Source organism: Oncorhynchus clarkii, chromosome 2 (assembly GCF_045791955.1).
Source record: "Oncorhynchus clarkii lewisi isolate Uvic-CL-2024 chromosome 2, UVic_Ocla_1.0, whole genome shotgun sequence".
NCBI lineage: Eukaryota > Metazoa > Chordata > Actinopteri > Salmoniformes > Salmonidae > Oncorhynchus > Oncorhynchus clarkii.
The window spans coordinates 43,552,500-43,579,373 of record NC_092148.1 but is presented as its reverse complement, the minus strand read 5'-3'; positions in this window follow the sequence as shown (position 1 = coordinate 43,579,373).

Here is a 26,874-nt window from a genome sequence, read left to right as displayed (position 1 = left end):
AGGTTAACTGCTATGAACTTCAAGCATGGAAATTAATATGCTAAGGCATTCATCATGCCTCACCTAAAGCCCATTCTTGTGGGAAGCTGCTATAGACCACCAAGTGCTAGCAGTCAGTATCTGGATAATATGTGTGAAATGCGTGTTAATGTATGTGATATCAACAGAGAAGAATATTTTCTGGGTGATTTAAATATTGACTGGCTATCATCAAGCGGCCCACTCAGGAAAAAAACCTTCAAACTGTGACCAGCGCCTGCAACCTGGTTCAGGTTATCAGTCAACCTACCAGGGTAGTTACAAACAGCACAGGAATCAAATCATCAACATGTATTGATCCTATTTTTACTAACGCTGCAGATATTTGCTCTAAAGCAGTATCCAAAACCATAGGATGTAGTGATCACAATATAATAGCCATATTTAGGAAGACCAAAGTTCCAAAGGCTGGGCCTAATATAGGGTATAAGGGGTTATACAATAAATGTAGTAGTGATTCATATGTTGATGATGTAAATAATATGTGCTGGTCTGTTGTGTGTAATGAGGAGCAGCCAGACGCTGCACTTGACGCATTTATGAATTTGCTTATTCCACTAACTAATAAGAAAATGACTGTAAAAACTGTTAAATCCCCTTGGATTGATGAGGCAAAAAGTATGGCAAATAAGCCTGGCAGCCTAACTGATTGGCAAACGTACTGCAAATTAAGAAATTATGTGACTAAACTAAATACAGAGAAAAATAAACTACACTATGAAACAAAGATAAATTATATAAAGAATGATAGTAAAATGCTTTGGGGCACCTTAAATGACATTTTGGGGAAAAAAAGCCAACTCGGCTCCTTCATTCATTGAATCAGATGGCTCATTCATCACAAAGCCCACTGATATTGCAAACTACTTTAATAACTTTTTCATTTGCAAGATAAGCAAACTTAGGGATGACAAGTCAGCAACAAACACTGACACTACACATCTAAGTATATTGGACCAAATTATGAAAGACAAGAAATGTACTTTTGAATTCCGTAAAGTCAGTGTGGGAGAGGTACATTTTTTGTTGTTGTCTATCAACAATGACAAGCCACCAGGGTCTGACGATCCAGATGGAAAATTACTGAGGATAACAGCAGAAGATATTGCCAATCCTATTTGCCATATCCTCAACTTAAGCCTACTAGAAAGTGTTTGCCCTCAGGCAAACACTTAATTCCGCTACCCAAGAATAGAAAAGCCCCATTTACTGGCTCAAATAGCCGACCAATCAGCCTGTTACCAACCCTGAGTTAACTTTGGAAAAAATGGTGTTTGACCAGATACAATGCTATTTCACAGTAAACAAATGAACAACAGAATTTCAGCATGCTATTAGGGAAGGACACTCAGCAAGCACAGCACTTACACGAATGACTGATGATTGGCTGAGAGAAATTGATGATAAAATTATTGTGGTGGCTGTCTTGTTAGACTTCAGTGCAGCTTTTGACATTATCGATCATAGTCTGCTGCTGGACAAATGTGTATTTTATGGCTTTACACCCCATGCTATAATGTGGATAAAGAGTTACTTGTCTAACAGAACACAGAGGGTGTTCTTTAATGGAAGCCTCTCAAATGTAATCTAGTTAGAATCAGGAATTCCCCAGGGTAGCTGTTTATGCTCCTTGCTTTTTTTAAATTAATTTTTTACTAATGACATGCCACTGACCTTGAATAAAGCCAGGGTGTCTATGTATGCGGATGACTCAACACTATACACGCCAGCTACTACAGCGACTGAAATGACTGCAATACTCAACAAAGAGCGGGTGGGCCACCCAGAGTGGGTGGCAAGGAATAAGTTAGCCCTAAATAATTCTAAAACTGAAAGCATTGTATTTGGAACAAAACACTCACTAAACCCTAAACCTCAAATAAATATTGTAATAAATCATGTGGATATTGAGCTAGTTGAGAGGACTAAACAGCTTGGAGTAACCCTAGATTGTAAACTGTTATGATCTAAACATATTGATGCAGTAGTAGCTCAGATGGGGAGAAGTCTGTCTATAATAAAGTGATGCGCTGCCTTTTTAACACTATCAACAAGGCAGGTCCTACATGCCCTAGTTTTGTTGCACCTTGACGACAGTTCAGTCGTGTGGTCAGGTGCTAAAGGAAAATTGCAATTGGCTCAGAACAGGGCAGCATGGCTGGCCCTTGGATGTACACAGAGAGCTAATATTAATAATATGCATGTCAATCTCTCCTGGCTGAAAGTGAAGGAGAGATTGACTTCATCACTACTTTTATTTATGAGAGGTAATGACATGTTGAATGCAGAGAGTTGTCTGTCTAAACTACTGGCACACAGCTCGGACACCCATGCATATCCCACAAGAGGTCTCTTCACAGTCCCAAAGTCCAGAACAGACTATGGGAGGCACACAGTGCTACTACATAGAGCCATGACAACATGGAACTCTATTCCACATCAAGTAACTGACGCAAGCAAGTACAATTTTAAAACAAATTAAATAAACAGCGGGGGCTGTGAAGTAACACAAACATTGGCACAGACACATGCATACACACACACGATAACATACGCACTATACATACACATGGATTTAGTACTGTAGATATGTGGTAGTGGTGGAGTAGGGGCCTGAGGGCACACAGTGTGTTGTGAAATCTGTGAATATATTGTAATGTTTTTAAAATGTAATAAACTGTTGGACCCCAGGAAGAGTAGAGTCGCTGCTGCCAATGGGGATCCATAATAAATACAAATGCAAGTATAATTTATTTTTTAATGTGGCATAGCATCAGTGAGATTCAAACCTATGATCTTCTGTTCTCTGTCTATGGAATTAGTCCACTGGACCACCAAGATGGAGCTAGCAAGCCATGTTTTTACAACTCATACAAATCAATCCGGATAGAGCAGTTTGCTATGGAGCAGATAAGCGATATCATCTGTATAGGAAAGTCATTAAGAGCAAATTGTCGTTACAGCATGGTTTATTCATAACGAAAGACAAACACACACACTGTGCTGCCAGTCACAGTGTGACGCGAGATGCAACTCCTACCCGCACACATACCGGCAAAGATTTCCACCTGGCAGGCAGATGCTGGAATACGTTTCTGAGTGACAGAGGGCTTTACATGTGTGCTTTTTTGCGATTTTTTGTGGGGGAAAAATGCCTGGAACATACAATAATGTTACTAACCAGTTCCCCTGCTTTTAAAATAGTGGTTCGGTTCTGGAACAGTAAAGAACCGGTTCCAATCCTTGATTTAAACAGACTCCAATTCAAAAGAAACAAGCACTCATTAAGATCAGGTATGGCCAATTAGTGGGTGCAGCCAACACACCTGAATACACTTAACAAGATAGAGGTAGAGTTTTCTTGATGCTGAGAAAGGAATGTATGTTTTTAAATAACATTTTTAGAATGTTCTCTAAATGTTGCTAAAGTTTTGTGTTTTTATGGAAATGTTTCCACAAAAGATTTGAGAACAGGACTTTAAATAAAACCATGAGGAAACGTGTAGGAAACGTTATGCTGAAGTACTGAAATTCTCACAGAAGAGCGTTGTTTCTTCGCATTCTCAAAACAGTGTTAGAACATTACTTTAAATGAAGGGGAGACAGATTTTTTTAAAGCTGACTGGGTCTCATCCTGCTGCCCCTTGCTTCTACTGCTTCTCTGCGCTGGTTTCCTTTTCTGCATTGCCACTGCAGCCGTAACTAGCTATTTCTCGCTATGCTGCTGTTTTCTGATATAATATTTTCTTTGCGAATGCTCGCTAGCTGTGTTGAACCTCACCTGCATCGTTCAATATGCTCATGTTTCAATGTTTGGCTGCTGCAGGGATGTCATTGATTGCGAGGATCAGCATGTTGTTACTCTGCTTTTGTCAGTCAATAGCCGGCTACAAACTAGGTAACTAAGTATAATTAGCCTCAGGAGTAGACTTAGGCTCGGGAGTAGACTATCATATAGCCTACATGTTTGTTCACAATACCAGATTTCGGGCAGAGTCGGCTGTGAACACACCCTATCACAGAGAAACATTGCTTGGCCATACAAGGAGGAAGTAAACTAGGGAAGCATACAGGCTATGTGTTGATATACAGTGAGTGAGTAGCAATGATAATGAGCACAAGATGGTGCTTATAGTGGTGATTCAATATTATTTTAGTCGCTAGGCGGACGTTAATTTGTTTAGTGTAGCATCAGGAAAGTAGCTATCACTATATGTTGAGCAGCTCATAAGACCGCTGCAATCAATGCACACATCAATAATGGCCTACATTTTACAGGTTGTTGTTCAAATGATCAGGTTATTGCACTATATATGCTAAAGTATGTGGACACCCCTTTAAAATTAGTGAATTAGGCTATTTCAGCCACACCCATAGTCAAATATTGGCAGTAGAATGGGCTTACTGAAGAGCTCAGTGACTTTCAATGTGGCACTGTCATAGGTAGCACTGTCACCTTAACGTGACACTGTCACCTTAACATGTCAGGTTGTCAAATTTGTGCCCTGCTAGAGCTGCCTTGGTTAACTGTAAGCGCTGTTATTGTGAAGTGGAAATGTCTAGGAGCAACAACAGCTCAGCCCGGCAGTGGTAGGCCACACAAGCTCACAGAACAGGACCACCGAGTGCTGAAGTGCTTATCGCATGAAAATCGTCTATCCTCGGTTGCAACACTCAGTGAGTTCCAAACTGCCTCTGGAAGCAACATCAGCGCATCTGTTCATCGGGAGCTTCATGAAACGAGCAGCCGCACAAAAGCCTAAGATCACCATGCACAATGCCAAGCGTCGGCTGGAGTGGTGTAAAGCTTGCCGCCATTGGACTCTGGAGAGTGGAAACACGTTCTCTGGAGTGATGAATCATGCTTCACCATGTGACAGTCCGACGGACGAATCTGGGTTTGGCGGACGCCAGTAGAACGGCAACTCCATATTAATGCCCATGATTTTGGAATGAGATGTTTGATGAGCAATCAGAATATCTGCTAGTTTATTAGTGTACAGATCTCCACAGTGGAGGTGCCATAAAGCCTAGTGGTCAAACAGGGAAGTGGTTTCAATAATCAGCGACCTATCAGCCATATCCCACCCCCAATAACCCCCCCCCCCCCCCCCAAGACCCCCCTGTCCCCAAGCCCCCGTCCCCCAATGCACCAACAACCAACAAAATTAACTAAAGAGGAAAAAAATAGAAAAACAAAGGAAAACAGAAAACAACCGTGCTAAAAAACAAAAGACATCAATGACAACAAAAATCACAGCAGCAACTGATTACATTTGAGTGCATGTATAGCACTATTTACATGTGTGTAGTGTGTGTGTCCGTGTATGTGCACGTGTGTGCATTTGAATAAGAGTGTGTGTATACATGCATCTGTACACGCGTGCAAACCCCTGTGTGGCATCAGCCTCAGGCGAATGTGCACGCATATGCATGTGTACGTGTGTACTGATGCATATACAGTCACTCTTATTCAAACGCACACACGTGCACATACACGGACACACACACACACACACACACACACTACACACATGTAAATAGTGCCATACATGCACTCAAATGTAATAGTGCCATACAAATGTAAATAGTGCCATACATTAGACGTAACAACATTGCCCCTCAGTGTCATTCAAACATACTTTTTGTTTTGTTTTATTTTGACTTAAAAAAAAAAACTTTTACATTTTGACCGTCATTCTATGCCCCCGCCCAGCAACTCCAATTGTCTCCAATTCGAAATCCCAACACTCAGCTTCCCTCAGCCCATCCCACCTACAGTTGAAGTCAGAAGTTTATGTACACTTAGGTTGGAGTCATTAAAACTCGTTTCAACCACTCCACAAATTTCTTGTTGACAAACTATAGTTTTGGCAAGTCGGTTAGGACATCTACTTTGTGCATGACACACGTAATTTTTCCAACAATTGTTTACAAACAGATTATTCACTTAAAATTCACTGTATCACAATTCCAGTGGATCAGAAGTTTACATTCACGAAGTTGACTGTGTCTTTAAAATGCTTGGAAAATTCCAGAAAATGATGTCATGGCTTTAGAAGCTTCTGATAGGCTAATTGACATCATTTGAGCCAATTGGAGGTGTAACTGTGGATGTATTTCAAGGCCTACCTTCAAACTCAGTGCATATTTGCTTGACATCAAAATAAATCAGCCAAGACCTCTGAAAAAAATTTGAGCAGTTTCCAAATGCCTGAAGGTACCACGTTCATCTGTACAAACAATAGTATGCAAGTATAAACACCATGGGACCACGCAGCCGTCATACCGCTCAGGAAGGAGACGCATTCTGTCTCCTAGAGATGAACGTACTTTGGTGCGAAAAGTGCAAATCAATCCCAGAACAAGAGCATTGTGACGATGCTGGAGGAAACAGGTATAAAACGATCTGAATCCACAGTAAAACGAGTCCTATATCGACATCACCTGAAAGGCCGCTCAGCAAGGAAGAAGCCACTGCTCCAAAACTGCTATAAAAAGCCAGACTACGGTTTGTAACTGCACATGGGTTCAAAGATCGTACCTTTTGGAGAAATGTCCCCTGGTCTGATGAAAAAATATAACTGTTTGGCCATAATGACCATCGTTATGTTTGGAGGAAAAAGGGGGAAGCTTGCAAGCCGAAGAACACCATCCCAACTGTGAAGCACGGGGTGGCAGCATCATATTGTGGGGGTGCTTTGCTGCAGGAGGGACTGGTGCACTTCACAAAATAGATGGCATTATAAGGATGGAAAATTATATGGATATATTGAAGCAACATCTCAAGACATCAGTCAGGAAGTTAAAGCTTGGTCGCAAATGGGTCTTCCAAATGGACAATGACCCCAAGCATACTTCCAAAGTTGTGGCAAAATGGCTTAAGGACAAGAAAGTTAAGGTATTGGAGGGGCCATCCTACAGAAAATTTGTGGGCAGAACTGAAAAAGCGTGTGCGAGCAATGAGGCCTACAAACCTGACTCAGTTACACCAGCTCTTGTCAGGAGGAATGGGCCAAAATTCACCCAACTTATTGTGAGAAGCTTGGGGAAGGCTACCCGAAATGTTTGACCCAAGTTAAACAATTTGAAGGCAATGCTACCAAATACTAATTGAGTGTATTTAAACTTCTGACCCACTGGGAAAGTGATGAAAGAAATAAAAGCTGAAATAAATCATTATCTCTACTATTATTCTGACATTTCACATTTTTTAAATAAAGTGGTGATCCATACTGACCTAAGACAGCGAATTCTTACTAAGGTTAAATGTTAGGAAATGTTTAAAACTGAGTTTAAATGTATTTGGCTAAGGTGTATGTAAACTTCCAACTTCAACTGTATATGCCCAGAATTTTCACTGTATTTTTTACAATTTGTATCATATTAAATATTATTCTCTATCAATAGCCACAGTCCTACATTCACTTATAACTGTCACCACTTCAGTGTTAGTTTCCTTGCATTTTGCGTCATTCCATTACACCGTTTGTTTACCTTTCTTTCCTCTGTCACATTCGTGTGGTTGTTTCTGAGGATCGCTAGCAATAGTAGATCATATTAGGCTAACAATAATTTTGGACATGTAGCCAATTTGGTATGCAGACATTATGGTTACCATTATGGTATGCAGACCATACATATTTTAAACCTGGAGACTTGCGCACAGTTCACGACGACGACCGTTGTCATCACAGTTCCATTATTAGTGAGGATTATTATGGTAGATCTATAGGACTACTGTTCAACCCCTATTTTACACTTTTACTTTTACACTTCCAGGATATCATGGATTGAACAACTGAATATGACAACTTTCAGGATGAATCAAACCACTGTATTTTTTAATCACCAATATATTTTGTGCGTAAAGGCTCTCCAAACCTGTTTTTATTATTCATAAGTAGTTTTTTAAAATCTACCAATTGGTGCTGAAAAGGAGACGAATATGTGTGTATTTAAATGGATTGATCCCTAATTTACTGAACCGTTCTCGTCATATATTCTAGTTAGTCTGGTGAGAAAATTCTAATTAAAGGTACACCACGTTTAAATGGATGGCTTTAGATAAATGTACTGAAAATCCTATTGAACAAAAACTCCATGAGAAAATCTGTTCGCCAGCAAGTGGGAGGGTTTTCAGTGGTTGATTTACATTTGTTCAGCACTCGCAAGGGAACCAGGCCCGAAAATTCCGTTATGCACCTGCATAATGTAAGTCTGAATACTAACTACTAAGAAGTGCGTAAGAAAGGCACACATATCCTAAGTCTGAATCGGGCCCTAGGTGAATCAGGTGAGCTAGTTCAGGGCTACTACACAAACGTCTGTGGGTCCCAGGGAGAGGTATGAGAACTACGTGTCTATACCTGGTAGAACGCACCAGACAGACAAGGGCATTAGCCCTTGAAATTAAGTTAGGAATTAAAGTTCAATGGCACAGGTATTATGGGTTTTCTTCTACAAACCTTTTAAATGATTTCCTGGCAAGCAAATTCTGAGTATTCAATTCAATGCAAATATAATTGTGATATGCTATACCACCTATGTGAAGTTGCAAAGATCAAATTGTGGGGGTGTAACATGCATGTGGAATAATTTGAAACTCAAATCCCTTTCTAAACATGACTCTTTGAAAGGCAGTTTGGCATGTGGCAATTTTCTCTGATGGAACAACGGTTGCTCACATGCCATTAAACCCCTGTGTCCACATTAACTTTGCATGACGCTGCATACTGTTAAGCAACTCAAAGGGATCAGCCGTGTAAAACGATAGTCCAGGTGGCTAATTAGTCTGGGTGGCTTAAAGGGTTCTTCGGCTGTCCCCATAGGAGAAACCTTTGAATAACCATTTTTGGTTGCAGGTACAACCCTTTTGGGTTCCATGTAGAACCCTTTCTACAGAGGGTTTTACATGGAACCCGGAAGGGTTCTCCTATGGGGACAGCCGAAGTCCACTCATCTGCTGTGTGTATTGTCTGCAACTCCTGAAAACAAATTAGTCACACACGTTTGCACGTGAACACAAACACGCCTAGTAACAAATACACAGACACACAAAGACAAACACACAAAGTCAAAGAAACACACAGCGCTAATGCTCTCTGTCTTTTGTTTCTCACGGACGGGCAAGACAAAAGTGACAACTATGCAGGTGAACAAGCTGTTGTGTTTGGGCACCTTACCTAAGAAAACATTGCCCCCCACCCACACATGCACAGCCGTCAGAGCGAAACCAACTATGGTATTTCAGGACATCTCAGAGAAACTATATCAGCACAACTTCACACCCAAAGATGGGCAAAATGTATGTTTTTGCACAATATACTCTATAAAGACCAATCCCAGCTAGCGCATAACGTTCTGAGAACCACGTTTCTTGGAGCTTGGTAAGAGCGTGGTTGTCCTATTGTTATTTTGCATTCAACCTTTTTCACAACTTTCTGGGAATGGTGCAGGATAGTTACTTGGCTTTGGAGTATTTTCAGGACTTTGTAGGATTTGACCAACAAAATGTTTTCCTTGTATTTCATTACTTTAATAGAACGTTTCCTAAAGGTTCAAACGTGGTTACATTTAATTTCGGTAATATTCTAGGAACTTTTGCCAACTGTTCTCAAATAGTTCAAAGAATGTTTCTTAACAATGTTCTTCTGTGGGATTTTCAGCACTTTAGCATAACATTTTCTCATGGTTCTGTAACGGTCATCGTTGCATGAAGTGGACCAAAGCGCAGCACGTGTTCATACTTTTATTTGAACTGAACACTGAAATAACAAAAAAGAACAACCAAAACAGTTCTGTCTGGTGCAGACACAAAAACAGAAAACAACTACCCACAAAACACAGGTGTGAAAAGGCTACCTAAGTATGGTTCTCAATCAGAGACAACGATAGACAGCTGCCTCTGATTGAGAACCACACCAGGCCAAACACACAGAAATAGAAAACATAGAACACAAAACATGCCCACCCCAACTCACGCCCTGACCAAACAAAAATAGATACATAAAAAGGATCTCTATGGTCAGGGCGTGACAGGTTGGATTTAAAGTCATGTTCTCAAATTGTATTGAGAACGTTAAGAAAACTTTAGTAATGTTCAGAGAACATTCTAAGAAACAACAAAACTCTATCCTTGATCTTGTTTAGTGTGTTCAGGTGTGTTGGCCAATGAGTGCTTTTCTCCTTTGAAATGGGGTCTGTTTGAATAGACTAAAATGAACAGGTTTGTAGGTGTAAAACAACCGGGGCTCCATCCTGGTGGGGCAGTGGACTACTTCCGTGGATAGGGAACTGAACATCATGTGTTTAAATCACACTAATGGCATGTCACAAGAAATGTGTTTGCATGATTGTTGGCTAAGGAAATACATTTCCATGTGTCTTATCAGTGCTTGGAATTCAAACTAGTTAACCCAAAATAAGATAGCACTGTTATTACAAGTCTTATTGAGACATTTACTGAAATAACCTGTTTACAGAATAACCTGTTAATAAAACCTCCCATGAAAACTTTCAAGGAACCAAAGCAAAACGTTTGTAGAACCTACCTGCTACCGAAAAATAAACATTCCCAGAACAGGTGAAATTTTCATGTTCAGTTTTACCGTTCGTTCCCAAAACCAATGGGAAACCAAAAACGTATATTCCCACAACCTTCAAGGAACCAAATGTGCTTGCTGGAATGAATCAAAATACAGTGGGGCAAAAAAGTATTTAGTCAGCCACCAATTGTGCAAATTCTCCCACTTAAAAATATGAGAGAGGCCTGTAATTTTCATCATAGGTACACTTCAACTATGACAGACAAAAGGAGAAAAAAGCTTGGTTTGAAGAAATCAACTGTGGGAGCAATTATTAGGAAATGGAAGACATACAAGACCACTGATAATCTCCCTCGATCTGGGGCTCCACGCAAGATCTCACCCCGTGGGGTCAAAATGATCACAAGAACAGTGAGCAAAAATCCCAGAACCACACGGGGGGACCTAGTGAATGACCTGCAGAGAGCTGGGACCAAAGTAACAAAGCCTACCATCAGTAACACACTACGCCGCCAGGGACTCAAATCCTGCAGTGCCAGACGTGTCCCCCTGCTTAAGCCAGTACATGTCCAGGCCCGTCTGAAGTTTGCTAGAGAGCATTTGGATGATCCAGAAGAAGATTGGGAGAATGTCATATGGTCAAACTCGTCATTTTTGGAGGACAAAGAATGCTGAGTTGCATCCAAAGAACACCATACCTACTGTGAAGCATGGGGGTGGAAACATCATGCTTTGGGGCTGTTTTTCTGCAAAGGGACCAGGACGACTGATCCGTGTAAAGGAAAGAATGAATGGGGCCATGTATCGTGAGATTTTGAGTGAAAACCTCCTTCCATCAACAAGGGCATTGAAGATGAAATGTGGCTGGGTCTTTCAGCATGACAATGATCCCAAACACACCGCCCGGGCAACGAAGGAGTGGCTTCGTAGAAGCATTTCAAGGTCCTGGAGTGGCCTAGCCAGTCTCCAGATCTCAACCCCATGAAACATCTTTGGAGGGAGTTGAAAGTCTGTGTTGTCCAGTAACAGCCCAAAACATCACTCCTCTAGAGGAGATCTGCATGGAGGAATGGGCCAAAATACCAGCAACAGTGTGTGAAAAACTTGTGAAGACTTACAGAAAACATTTGACCTCTGTCATTGCCAACAAAGGGTATATAACAAAGTATTGAGAAACTTTTGTTATTGACCAAATACTCATTTTCCACCATAATTTGCAAATAAATTCATAAAAAATCCTCCAATCTGATATTCTGGATTTTTTTTTTTCTCATTTTGTCTGTCATAGTTGAAGTGTACCTATGATGAAAATTACAGGCCTTTCTCATCTTTTTTAAGTGGGAGAACTTGCACAATTGGTGGCTGACTAAATACTTTTTTGCCCCACTGTAAATGACAAATTTACAAAGAATTGTATTTTGAAATGACCAAATACATCAATGTACCTGTATTTTATCAAAGTACAAAATACATTTGCAAGTACACATCTTCACTAAAACAACATACTCAGTAACGCTAACAAAAAAAAAAACGTTTTACTTGCAATGACTGTGATTTGTGATTGTTAATTTACCTTAGTTGAATGCACATACTGTACTAAGCTCTGGATAAGAGTGTCTGATAAATGACCAATCTATATTTGTGAAAATGAACAATTGCAAATCACACTGGGTATTATTATTGGCCTTGTTTTGGGGTGGAGCTCATTAGGATAATACTCAGCATGCTTTGCAAGTGAAGTGTTCATTTATATATTTACATTTGGCTCATTTAGCAGACACTCTTATCTAACCATAGTGCCATAAGACTTGTGATAACAACGCAGGGGGAAAGGGGGCCACACAATTGTGAACCGCTATAAAATAGTGTTATGGAAAAGCATTATCAAAACTCAATCAAATACAATTACATATCTCGAAGGGATCTTGTTACCAAATATATTGGATGTAGTTTAGGCCGGTGAAATACAAATGACAAAATACTCAAAAGTAATTGAAATACTTATTTCAAATACATGTAACATAAATACTGCCCATCTCTATTCACAGCATATATCACAGCACGTATCACAGCAGTCTAACAATAGCCACCCACACCTGCTTTATCACTGGGGTAGAGTTACAATGTTTTCACTTTAACTAAATATTTAGAATGATTTAGTTTATCATTTTTAAGAGGGGGCACCATGAAGCCGACGTCAATGTGGTACTCCCTGACCCATGAAAGGAGCTGAACCTGGGGCCATATATGGAGCTGTAGAGTTGCCTGTCTCCCTGTGTGTGTTGTGGTGGGAAACAGCTCTGACCTTTTCCCGGTGAGGCTAACCAGAGTCACAGAGGTCCCCCCCCCCCTCCCAGCCCCTCTCCCTTTGGCCTGGCCTGGCCTGCTAGGTGTGTGCCTGACCTGGCTGCCTGGCTGCCCTGGGAAAGAAAGGGGAGAGAGAGTAAGCATAAGTATGGAGAGAATGGAAAAGAGGGAAAGGAAGAGAAAGAAGAGAGTGGCTCATTCCCAGGCGCCATGTCTCTGTGTGCTTTTATTGGGCCTCTTAATGATGCCGTGTTTGGGTGATTTTTATCAGAGGCCAGAAAGCAAAAGGAGGTAAAGTGCCTCCTGCTAAAGACTCTTATGAACAGCTTTATGGGTGCAGATACTATTTTATCTGACAATCAAGATAAAAATGCCATGGTTGTTCATTGCTCTGGCTTTTCCACTCCCATTCCCAGTTCTGGAACATGTGGAATTCCCAGGCCGGGCTGTAAATTGTCTTCTGGCCGACGTCTTTTCCTGAATACCTTTCACTTGGAAAAGGGCAGGAATGTGAGTTTTTACCTGTGTCCTTCTGAAAAACACATTGTTTGCTTCCCAAATAGCACCCTGTTCCCTATATAGTGCACTGCTTTTGACTAGGGTGCATAGGGCTATAGGGTGGGAATAGGTTGTCATTTGGGACACAACCATGGATGACTTGTTTGGACATAATACATTACCATTGGCTCTGAATAACGTGATGCAGGACACAATGAAAAGCATTGTGTTGTGAGAAAATCCAATATGCCATTGATTTATTGTTAGTGGACAAACATGGCTGGTGTCACTGATCAAATACATGGTGAGGTTTCATTCGGGTCTGTAAATAAACACTGTTTTCTAATTAATGATTCATGTAATGAGGAAGTGTTGAGTAAGCCAAGAATATGCCACTTCCATTGGTTAACCTATGTACATTTCACTTGTTTTGATGAATGAACACTCCTTTGAGTTAAATGATGAATAAGTTGGGTGGTTTCAACTCTGTGACCTGGAGATCCAGGATATTACCATAGGTTATTACAACATTACAATAGGCTGCTGTACCTATCGAACACAATAGTCTATGTTTGTCAAGAAAAAGAATGAACACGTGTTCTTTGTAGAACATGCAATTCATGAACATAATGGGTTATATTTATTTCACTTATGCATATGGAAATGATTTACAGCTATACTATTCATACATCATTTCATTTCTTGAGTGACGTAAACTGCCATGAGCATTGGGTTCACGGAACAAAATACATGTTTTACATTTCTTCTGCCAAAAATGACCCCTAAGGCTTTACAAGGAATACTGGGCAACCTCCAAACCTGTGTCCTACGAGGTAAATGTTGACCATCGGTCTGGCTGTCTTCATTGACTGAAAACAGAACTGTTTGTTTTCGCATGTATTATTGTGAGAGGAGAGCTTGTAACGCACTGGTTTATCCTGTCCGCACGGCCCTTTGCAGGTTTCCACCTGTGTCTCTTCTTGATTGTCCCTTTTCCTGAATGTTTGTTCTCTGTGATGGCGTGCCTTTGTTTCACTGAGCAGGCTCTGAAGGCTTTTTAATCATTTCTCCCTCCTTTTTGTTTCTCTTTTGACAGTCCCTCGTTCTTGTGTGACGACTCACAATGCGGCCCCAGCCTGCTCACCTTTTCAGGGCTCCTGAAGTGAAATGACTCATGCGCTGGCGGGCTCCCCCGCGGCCAGCCATCCTTCCTAGAGCTGCACGGACCTGTGGCAGTGCAGGCCGCTAACTTTGTCTCTGTGTTTGTCCCCCAAAAACGTAAAAAAATTATTTTTTGGAACGGTAATGTTGACATAATAAATATTGGTGTCTCAGAGAATACAAATGACCTATAGGCAGAGGCGAGCCTCGGGCTGGATGTCCCTGCCTGGATGCCTCAGACTTCTAGCACAACACAATATCTAGCACAATATCAGACTTCTAGCACAACACCAGTCTGACTGCCCTCCTTTAAGCACCTCTGACAGTTCTCAGGGCCTGAGTTGTTGCCCTTCCATGTTCAGAGCGGGTGTCAGTCTGTCCACGTAGAAAACAACATGATGAGAATCTGCAGAGCTGCACAGAGCTACTGGGAACTCATTTTCCCACTGCAGCAGGCTCTGAAAATGGAGAGGTGAAGGAGAGACGGAGAGGAGGGGGAAAGTGGTAGGGAGACTGAGAAATGGAGGAGGGGATGGGGGCAAGGTAAAGTGAGAGAGAGAGAGGGGAGTGGGGAGTGAGAGACGGTAGTCCCTAGACACACAGAAACAGGGAATTTGTTGTTGTGTTCAAACCAGGGGCCGAATGACAAGCAAAGTGACAGAGCCAAAGATAACACTTCAGTGACAAAGCCAAAGATAGAAAGAGAGAGGGAAAGAGTAGGGGACACTTTCCTCTTTTTAGGTGGAGTGGGGACTGGAGGATGTGTGTGGAGAGGTGGGGTGGGGAGTAGTAGGGATCTAAGTAGGATGGAGCTGGGCGATGCTATCCCAAACACAGTCGAGCACTATAAGCCTCTACCATAAATATCAGAGCCCAGAGAGCAGCAGCCAATTCCGGTGCACTGTGTGCCATGCAAGAAGTTAGAAACCAGATGTTGGCACGCGGGTAAATAAAACAATATATCAAGAGTGTGCTAAAGCCATCAGTCCATCCAGAAGATGAAAAACTACCTCGTTTTTGTGCAACCAATATCAGCATAAATGTCCTGTATCCCATAGCTGACTAGGAATGAGATGTCCCAGTTCTGTATTCCCCCCTATACCAAACTCTGTTGATGAAATAATGGTTTTAATCCTCTGTGGGAGGCCGCCCCTATTACAGCACACTGTACTGTTGCTATAAGTGTGTCTGAATACAAAAACAGACCTATGACTCCCATTCAGTTTATATTACCATATAGTAGAGATGCTGATGCACATGCTGTTTACAGGGTTGGGGAACATATAGGATATGGGGTGGCAACTTCACAGAGCTGGTGGTGTTACTGTCTGTATTTCTGGTAGTTTGCTTCTTAGTTGCATTGGATTTATGTTCTGATAAAAACACTGGAAGTCTGATTTGGATCGTAGCAAAGCCAGGGAGATGAAGGAAGTTTGAATAAAGTGAAAAGGGATGCTTGTCTTTTCTTGAGTTGATCTACGTACCAGACCTGTTTGTGTTGCAAATCTCCAAGCCCTGTGTAATCAAAACAACAGTAGCCCATTGGAAATTGTGACATCGCCGTTTTCAACACACGTCAATGGACTCCAGCGACTATTAACAGAGCAAACAGGTGAATGACATCACTCTGCGCTAGCATCATTTTGAAGTGGATATCCATAAAGAAACCCTATGAAATAAATATTCTTGTCTGTCTTTCTTTGAGTGACTCTGTTCTGAGTTAGCTTTAGGCCAGCCAGTGTCAATAGCACGACCATGATTGATTTGACAGAATCTGGACTATGTACCTCCTCTCTGGTCCTCACATAACGGAAACAAAACTTGGAATGAATTCTATGAGCTGTGATTTACCTCAATGTTTTGATTATTTGATCCTATGGTGAGAGAACTGTTTGATACAGTACATCATATCTACACTCTTACAAAACAGGTGCTAAATAGAACCATTCAGGGTTCTTTGGTTTGTCCCCATAGGGCAGGGGGGGTCAAACGCATTCCACAGAGGGCCGAGTGTCGGCAGGTTTTTGTTTTTTCCTTTCAATTAAGACCTAGACAACCAGGTGAGGGGAGTTCCTTGCTACACTGATCAAAGATATAAACATGGAAAGTGGTGGTCCCATGTTTCATAAGCTGAAATAAAACATCCCAGAAATTTTCCACACGGACAAAAAGCTTCTCTCAAATGTTTTGCACAAATGTGTTTACATCCCTGTTAGTGAGAATTTGATCCTTTGTCAAGATAATCCATCCACCTAACAGGTGTGGCATATCAATTAGAATATGATTAAACAGCATGATCGTTACACAAGTGCACCTTGTGCTGGGGACAATAAAAGGCCACTGCAATTGCCATGCTGACTGCAGGAATGTCGACCAGAGCTATTGTGAGATAATTTAATGTTAATTTCTCTGCCATAAGCCGCCATCAACGTCGTTTTAGACAATTCTGCAGTACGTCCAACCGGCCTCACAATATCAGACCACGTGTAACCTCACCAGTCCAGGACTTCCACATCCAGCTTCTTTACCTGCGGGATCATCAGAAGGGGGGGTGCTCAGGAGTATTTCTGTCTGTAATAAAGCCATTTTGTTGGGAAAAACTCATTCTGATTGGCTGGGCCTGGCTCCCCAGTCAGTGGGCCCACCCATGGCTGCACCCCTGCCCAGTCATGTGAAAAGCATAGATTAGGGCCAAAGGAATTTATTTCAATTGTGAAGGATTCTACTTAGAACCCTCTATGTAGGGTTCTTCATAGAACCCCTTGGTACTGTATATGGGTCTACCTAGAAACCCCTATGAAGGGTTCTTCCTAGAACCCTCTATGAATGGCTCTACCGGGAACTATTTTGTCTTTGGAGGATTCTTCCTAGAACCCTCTATGAATGGCTCTAACGGGAACTATTTTGTCTTTGGAGGATTCTTCCTAGAACTGTCTAGGAATGGTTCCAACGGCCTTATTAACCTTTAAAATTGTATTCTTTATGACAAAAAATTGCATACATCATAAGGCCTTTCTTTGAAGTTAAACCCAAACACAGTGGTCTGCAAATCACATTATCCTGGCTTGCAAAAAGCTGTGTTATTCCTAATTGTTTTTTTAATCACCTCCAACCTGCATTCACAATGACTGCCAGGGTAGGGAAAGTTGATTCCTGAGACTACCTCAATAATTTCAACTGGAACAACCATCCCAGTAACAGGTGCAATACGTCCACCTACTAACAGATTGAATTAGTTTAGAAAAATGATTGTTATTTATCTTTGTGTAGCATAACATTTATCAACCAATCAATGTACATGCAAAAACAAATATTAAAACAAACAATTATTTAAATCACCCGGCAAAAGAGCATGCTGGGAAATATGATATATGGTTCTTTGTAGAACCCTTCTTCCCTTCCAAATAATCTTTATTGCCTTCAAAAGAATCCCTCTTGCCTTCCAAAGAATCATCAATGAAACCTTTCTCCCAAAAACAGTTATTCGGATGTTAAAGGTTCTATGTAGAACCCTTTACCTTTCAAAGAACCCTTCAGAAAAGGGTTCTTCAGATCAAAACAGTTCTTGGTAGAATCCTATCCCTCCACAAAGAACACTTTTGAAACCCTTTTATCTAAAAGTGTATTAATGCCAGAACCCCAGGCATGACCAGGCATGACCGCAGTCAGGGTTGGGAGTAACTGTTTACAAAAAAACTGTAACTGTAATCAATTATGTTGCCAGCAAAATATTTGTAAATCACATTACAAACACTTTTCAAAAATGAGATTACTTATTGGATTACTTTTAAATTAAGTAAGGATGTTTTGGAAAGAAAATATACATGATGACACCTTTATCTTTCCCAATGACATACTGTATATCTGAGCATTGAAAAAAGGTGCAAGTTTAAGTTTGTTCCACTTGAGCAAGTCTGAGCATAAGTCAGAGACAACTATGATGACACAGCCAACTATGACGACACACCCAATATCATGGATATTTTTTGTCTTCTTAAGGTGATAGTAATCCGTTTGGGTAATCCAAAAGTTACGTTACTGATTAAAATTTTGGACAGGTAACTAGTAACTTTAACGGATAACATTTAGAAAGTAACCTACCCAACCCTGACAAGAGTGCAATATATGTAGACACACACGTACACACGCACGCACGAGCACACACACACACACACACACACACACACACACACACACAATGGGGTGCAGCCTGTTATGTAGTCTACTTCTGGAGTGTGTATGACTAGCTCTGTTATTGACTATACCTATATACTTCATGGGTTCACAACCACCACCTGAAGTCAGGCAACAGCAGGGCTGGTTCCAGCCACCACACCAAATGGGCTAAATCCTCCATCTATTAACACAGGAGAGGAGATGAATGCACTGGCTCTGTCCCAAATGGAACCCTATTCCCTATATAGTGCACTACTTTTGACCAGGGCCCATAAGGCTCCCATAGGGCTCCCATAGGGCTCTGATCAAAAGTAGTGCACTATAAAAGGAATATGGTTCCATTTGGGACACGCACACTGTTTCACCTCCAGAGTAGCACTTACCTCCCAGTCTCTGCGTAATTACTGCATTTACTGCTTAATTATAGTTATATGTCACAGGACTCATCATTTTGCAATGCGTGTCTGACAGGTAGACAAATATACACACACCATTGTCTGGCTGACCACAGTTGCGTACAAACTGCACAGGGTCAAATACTGGATGGGTCATACTTTGTATATCAGAAAGTTTTCTAGGTTAATTTTACAGCTTATTTCCAGGCACTAGGAAAATATAATAAGCTAATAATAATATTAATAATAACAGTTATCATTAGTAGAAGTAGTACTAGCAGTACTAGCAGTAGTAGGCTGGTAGTAGTAGTAGTAGTAGTAGTACTAGCAGTAGTAGGTTGGTAGTAGTAGTAGTAGCAGTAGTAGGCTGGTAGTAGAAGTAGTAGTAGTAGTACTAGTAGCAGTAGTAGTAGTAGTAGTAGTAGTAGTATCAAATCAAATCAAATCAAATTTCAGTGGTAGTAGTAGTAGTAGTAGTAGCATTAGTAGTAGTAGTAGTAGTACTAGTAGTAGTAGTAGTACTAGCAGTAGTAGGCTGGTAGTAGCAGTAGTACTAGTAGTAGTAGTAGTAGTAGTAGTAGTAGTAGTAGTAGTAGTAGTAGTAGTAGCAGTGGTAGTAGTACTAGTAGTGATAGTAGTAGGCTGGTAGTAGTAGTAGTAGTAGTACTAGTAGTGGTAGTAGTAGTAGCAGTAGTAGTAGTACTAGTAGTAGTAGTAGTACTACTAGCAGTAGTAGGCTGGTAGTAGCAGTAGCAGTAGTAGTAGTAGTAGTAGTAGTAGTAGTAGTAGTAGTAGTAGTAGTACTAGCAGTAGTAGGCTGGTAGTAGAAGTAGTACTAGTAGTACTAGAAGTAGTAGTAGTAGTAGTAATAGTAGTAGTAGTAGTAGTATCAGTGGTAGTAGTAGTAGTAGTAGTAGTACTAGCAGTAGTAGGCTGGTAGTAGTAGTAGTAGTAGTAGTTGTAGTGGTAGTAGTACTAGTAGTGGTAGTAGTAGGCTGGTAGTAGTAGTAGTGGTAGTACTAGTAGTGGTAGTAGTAGTAGCAGTAGTAGTAGTACTAGTAGTAATAGTAGTACTACTAGCAGTAGTAGGCTGGTAGTAGCAGTAGTAGTAGTAGTAGTAGTAGTTGCAGTAGTAGTAGTAGTGGTAGTAGTAGTAGTAGTAGTACTAGTAGTCGTAGGCTGGTAGTAGCAGTAGCAGTAGTAGTAGTAGTAATAGTAGTAGTAGTAGTATTAGTAGTAGTGGTAGTAGTAGTAGTAGTAGTAGTACTAGTAGTAGTACTAGCAGTAGTAGTAGTAGTAGTAGTGGTAGTAGTAGTAGGCTGGTAGAATTAGTAGTAGTAGTAGTAGTAGTAGTAGCATCATCAATATAGGCTACATGTGCCAGGGAAATCCATCATCCAAAACGAAATATAAAATCAAAGAAAACCTTATCTGATATGTTTTGATATATTATTGACACATTATCATTGTGCAAATCAACGCCAGGCACAGAAATAGGAAGTTGAAGGGTTATGTGCTTATGGTGACAATGTGGAGTGTAAAGGTAATTACTTGAGTTGTGTGACGCTAAAGTCAAGTGCTGCTACAGATGGCAACTCAAGGTCACATGGAATTATCTATGGATTACGTCATTGTACGGCGCAAGTGTCGGCACATCCATTTTGCACAGAGTAACCCAATGCTCCTAAAAAGCTCAGTCGCTCATGTAGATGTGAGAATAGAGTGAGGAGGTCTACTATTGAGACAGAATTAGAAATGGTTGTGCTGCTCTATTCCTCTTCTATCCTGGAGGGACTCCCTCGTCCCAAGAGCTCTGGCCTAATCCTCCTGGAAGTGTTCTCACAGAGCGTGCTTTGTTTCATGCATAGCCAGTGGTGTAAAGTACTTTAGTAAAAATATGTTAAAGAATTACTTAAGTAGTTTTTTGGGGTATCTGTACTTTACTATTAATATTTTTTTCAGCTTTTACTTTAACTTCACTACATTCCTAAAGAAAATAATGTACTTTTTACTCCATACATTTTCCCTGACACCCAAAAGTACTCGTTACAATTTGACAGGGAAATGGTCCAATTCACACACTTATCAAGAGAACATCCCTGGTCATCCCTACTGCCTCTGATCTGACGGACTCTGTCATGCCCTGGTCTAAGTATTTTGTGTTTTTCTTCATGTATTGGGTCAGGCCAGGGTGTGGCATGGGTTTTTGTATGTGGTGTGTATGTATGGGGATTGTAGCTAGTGGGGTGTTCTAGCTAAGTCTATGGCTGTCTGAAGTGGTTCTCAATCAGAGGCAGGTGTTTATCGTTGTCTCTGATTGGGAACCATATTTAGGCAGCCATATTCTTTGAGTTTGTCGTGGGTGATTGTCCTTAGTGTCTTGATGTCCTTATTCTGTGTTTGTTTACACAAGTATAGGCTGTTTCGGTTTTCGTTCATTACGTTCTTTTGTTTTGTAGTGTTTGTGTTAATTCGTGTTTACGTTGTTCATTAAACATGGATCGCAATCTACACGCTGCATTTTGGTCCGACTCTCCTTCACTATATGAAAACCGTTACAGACTCACTAAACACAAATGTTTAATTTGTAAATGATGTCTGAGTGTTGGAGTGTGCCCCTGGCTATCCGTAAATTTAAAAAAGAAGAAAATGGTGCCGTCTGGTTTGCAGAATATACAGAATTTGAAATGGTTTAAACTTTTACTTTTGATACTTAAGTACATTTAAAACCAAATACTTTTAGACTTTTACTCAAGTAGTATTTTACTGGGAGACTTTCAATTTTACTTGAGTAATTTTCTATTAAGGTATCTTTATCTTTACTCAAGTATGACAATTGATTACTTTCTCCACCACTGTGCATAGCTCTTGGCCGAGTTAACAAGGGACAATGACTTAAATAAGTACAAAGTGAGCTGTAGCGTGATTGGGAATATGTTTTGCCTCACAGGCCGAAGGCCTACACTCTTAGAAAAAGGGTTCTAAAAGGGTTCTTTGGCTGTCCTGATAGGAAAACCCTTTTTGGTTCCAGGTAGAACCTGATTCTACAGTCATGTCCAAAAGTTTTGAGAATGACACAAATATTAATTTCCACAAAGTTTGCTGCTTCAGTGTCTTTAGATGTTTTTGTCCGATGTTACTATGGAATTTCTGAAGTATAATTACAAGCATTTTATAAATGTCAAAGGCTTTTATTGACAATTACATGAAGTTGATGCAAAGAGTTAATATTTGCGATGTTGATACTTTTTTTTCAAGACCTCTGCAATCTGCCCTGGCATTCTGTCAATTAACTTCTGGGCCACATCCTGACTGATGGCAGCCCATTCTTGCATAATCAATGCTTGGAGTTTGTCAGAATTTGTGGGTTTTTGTTTGTCCGCCCACCTCTTGAGGATTAACCACAAATTCTCAATGGGATTAAGGCCTGGGGATTTTCCTGGCCATGTACCCAAAATACTGATGTTTTGTTCCCGGAGCCACTTAGTTATCACTTTTTCCTTATGGCAAGGTGCTCCATCATGCTAGAAAAGGCATTGTTCGTCACCAAACTGTTCCTGGATGGTTGGGAGAAGTTGCTCTCTGAGAATGTGTTGGTACCATTCTTTATTCATGGCTGTATTATTAGGCAAAATTGTGAGTGAGCCCACTCCCTTGGCTGAGAAGCAACCCCACACATGAATGGTCTCAGGATGCTTTACTGTTGGCATGACACAGGACTGATGGTAGCGCTCACCTTGCCTTCTCCGGACAAGCTTTTTCCAGATGCCCCAAACAAGAGAAAGAGAAAATGACTTTACCCCAGAGAAAAAGAAATCAGAGAAAATGACTTTACCCCAGTCCTCAGCAGTCCAATCCCTGTACCTTTTGAAGAATATCCGTCTGTCCCTGATGTTTTTCCTGGAGAGAAGTGGCTTCTTTGCTGCCCTTCTTGACACCAGGCCATCCTCCAAAATTCTCCTTCACCTCACTGTGCGTGCAGATGCACTCACACCTGCCTGCTGCCATTCCTGAGCAAGCTCTGTATTGGTGGTGCCCCGATCCCGCAGCTGAATCAACTTTAGGAGACGGTCCTGGCACTTGCTGGACTTTCTTGGGTGCCCTGAAGCCTTCTTCACAACAATTGAACCGCTCTCTTTGAAGTTCTTGATGATCCGATAAATGGTTGATTTAGGTGCAATCTTACTGGCAGCAATATCCTTGCCTGTGAAGCCCTTTTTGTGCAAAGCAATGATGACGGCATGTGTTTCCTTGCAGGTAACCATGGATAACAGAGGAAGAACAATGATTCCAAGCACCACCCTCCTTTTGAAGCTTCCAGTCTGTTATTCGAACTCAACTCGTCAACACTCACACCTGTGTTAATGAGAGAATCACTGACATGATGTCAGCTGGTCCTTTTGTGGCAGGGCTGAAATGCACTGGAAATGTTTTTTGGGGGATTCAGTTCCTTTGCATGGCAAATAGGGACTTGGCAATTCAAATGATCACTCTTCATAACATTCTGGAGTATATGCAAATTGCCATCATAGGCAGCAGACTTTGTGAAAATTTGCCTTTGTGTCATTCTCAAAACTTTTGGACACAACTACATGGAACCAAAAAGGGTTCTTGAAAGAGTTCTCCTATGGGACAGACGAACAACCATTTTAGATTCTAGATAGCACCTTTTTTTCTAAGTGCTGGATACAGCATGATAAGGCCATGCAATGTGTCATCCAGTAGTAGGACATGTAGAACATAACAAAAAAGTATAACAGTAACTAAATTGTGTGCAAAAGGGCATGGTTATCCACAACATTTGTTTGAACACTGAAAGGTATACGATTTACTACAGTTTTGTCTAAAATTGCCCCAAAAAATGCATGGTGAGGCTGAATAAATAAGCCTAATTATTTTATGTGATTACAGATCCGCACATGTAGGCATATAGTCTTGAGCTATAAACAATTATTTCAAGTAATTGCTGTATGCCCTCACTATTCGATGGCATAAATGTACACATTTGAGTTTGGATTTCTTTCAAGAAAATGCACAATAGGCTTATGAAAGCTCACTAGCTCCAATTTATTCTGATTTCTGAATGAGGTACACTCTTAGAATTTGTGGTGACTAGAGGGACCCTAAAGATGCTAGTCGATAGAGATTACTAGTCAATGGTTCCTATTTGCATCTTCGGTTAGTTAAAAACTTCTTACGGCTAGGCGTCCCGCTAGCGGGACACCTGTCGAACACCTCCATTTAAATTGGGGGCGCGCAGTTCAAATAAATAATCATAAAAATGATGGATATTAAACATTTAGGTACATACAAGTGTCTTATATCAGTTAAAAGCTTACATTCTTGATAATCTAACTTTATTGTCTGATTTACAATAGACTTTACAGCAAAAGAATGCCATGTGATTGTTTGAGGACAGCGCCCCACATCAAAATATTGTTCAACCAGCACAGGTTTCATAAATTCACAAATAGCAATTAAATGTTCACTTACTTTTTGAAATCTTCCTCTGATTTGCAATCCAAAGGGTCCCAGCAACAACATGTAGTGTTGAATTGTTAGATAAAATTATTCTTTATATCCCAAAAGGTTGTTGGCGCCATCGATTTGAGTAATCCACTCATTCAACATGCAAAGAAAGGAATCCAAAAAGCTACTGCTAAACTTTGTTAAAACAAGTCAAAATATGTTTATATCTAATCCTCGGGTACCCTAAAATGTAATTAAACTATAATATTTCATAAGGAAAGAAGTATGTTCAATAGGAAAGCGATTTTAGCATGTGCTTCCTCTTCATCGCGCACACAGACTGATTTCCAACTCTGAATCCCAGTACTAAAACTCATTATTCTTCCTGGTTTTGGAAGAAAAAAGCATGAAACCTTGATCAAAGACTTTTGACATCTAGTGGAAGCCATAGGAATTGCAATCTGGGAGCTGGATTTGGATATGCCCCTATACTTTCCATTGTAAGAGCATGGGCTCTCAAAAAAAAGAACATTCCGGTTGGTTTGTCTTTGGATTTTTCCTACCATATCTATTGTGTTATAGTCTCCAACATTATTTTAAAATTTCTACAGACTTCAGAGTGTCTTCCTTCCAATGGTACCAATTACATGCATATCCTGGCTTCAGAGCCTGAGCAACAGTCAGTTTACTTTGGGCACACCAGTCAGACAGGAAGTGGAGAAAAATAGACCCTAGCCTGAAGAAGTAATTAAGGGGTTCTTGGAGGAACCTTTAAAGGGATACTTCGAGATTTTGGCAATGATGCCCTTCATCTACTGTACTTCATCAGAGTCAGATAAACTTGTGGATACCATTTTTATGTATCTGTGTCTAGTATGAAGAGTTAGTTTCATGAGCCATACATGCTAACAGATACCCATAGACTTCCAGTCGTTGCACTAACGCTAGTTAGCAACTTCCTTCAAACTGCACGCAGAGACATAAAAATGGTATCCACAAGTTAATCTGACTCTGGGGAAGTAGATAATTGCCAAAATCACGAAATATCCCTTAAATGGTTTAACGTAGCAACTGGTTCTTGGAGGAACCCTGGAGTGGAGGGGTGGCTTATATAAAAAATTAAAAAAAATTGCCACCCTTTAGAGTAGATGTCATTCCTGTTCATCTGTTCTATTGTATTGTCATCACATGTTAAGGTTGAATGATGGCCGTTTTGTAGCTTTAATGAGGCTAACAGTGGTGTAGAGCCTACTGTCTGCAAATACCAAAGTTGGAAGAGTTACCACTTTATTACCGTATGTACCAGCAAAGATAATACTATATTAGAACATGTACTATGCATAAATATTCAATCAAAATTTAACTTTTCAGTATACAAACATAACATGATGAACGGGAATGACATGTATGCTAATGGCTGGCCACAAATAACTATCTGAAGCCACGCCTCCAATCTGATAGGCTGCCAACGCTACAATATATCATTACAAAGGTTAAAAATTGAACCCCTCCCATCACAAAAAGTTTCCGGTTTGAATCTTTAGACAGGGCTTCCTCACCCCAGGTAAGCCATGCCTCCATTCTAGGGTACACATGTAACAAGGTCTATTAACCCATGTACTCGATAGTAAAATGACTTTAAAAAAAAATTCAGATATTCTTTTGATTTCGATTATTAATCTAAACAGGAGATACTGGCAGATTAGTCCAATTGGCCTATACATACAACCAGTATAAAAATTCATTCATTAGGCCTGTGTTAATATTTATTTCAAATTCAAAACACGTTTTTCTTCTGTTTATGCCTAATAAATAAACTAGTTATTACCTTTCATTGGGCTATATTTAATATGTTATTTTAAATAGTTTGAAAATGTATAATAGCAAACATTTCATAAAGAACATGAATATGTGTATATATACTGATAAGTCTTTATTTAACTAGGCAAGACAGTTAAGAACAAATGATTATTTTCAATGACGGCGTACCCCGGGCCAATTGTGCACGGAACTCGCAATCACGGCCAGATGTGACGCAGCCTGGATTTGAACCAGGGACTGTAGTAACACCTCTTGCACTGAGATGCAGTGCCTTAGACCGCTCTAGCATTAATGCTGAGCAAATGTTTATGTTCTGCTATACCGATGAGAATACAGGCTACCTAAAGCAATGTTGAGGGTAAATTCACATAGGCATACAAATACCAGTGGCTCATTCATAAAAATAAAAATGTATTTAAAAGGGAAATAATGAGCTGCATGCGTTATGACATTTTGCATTG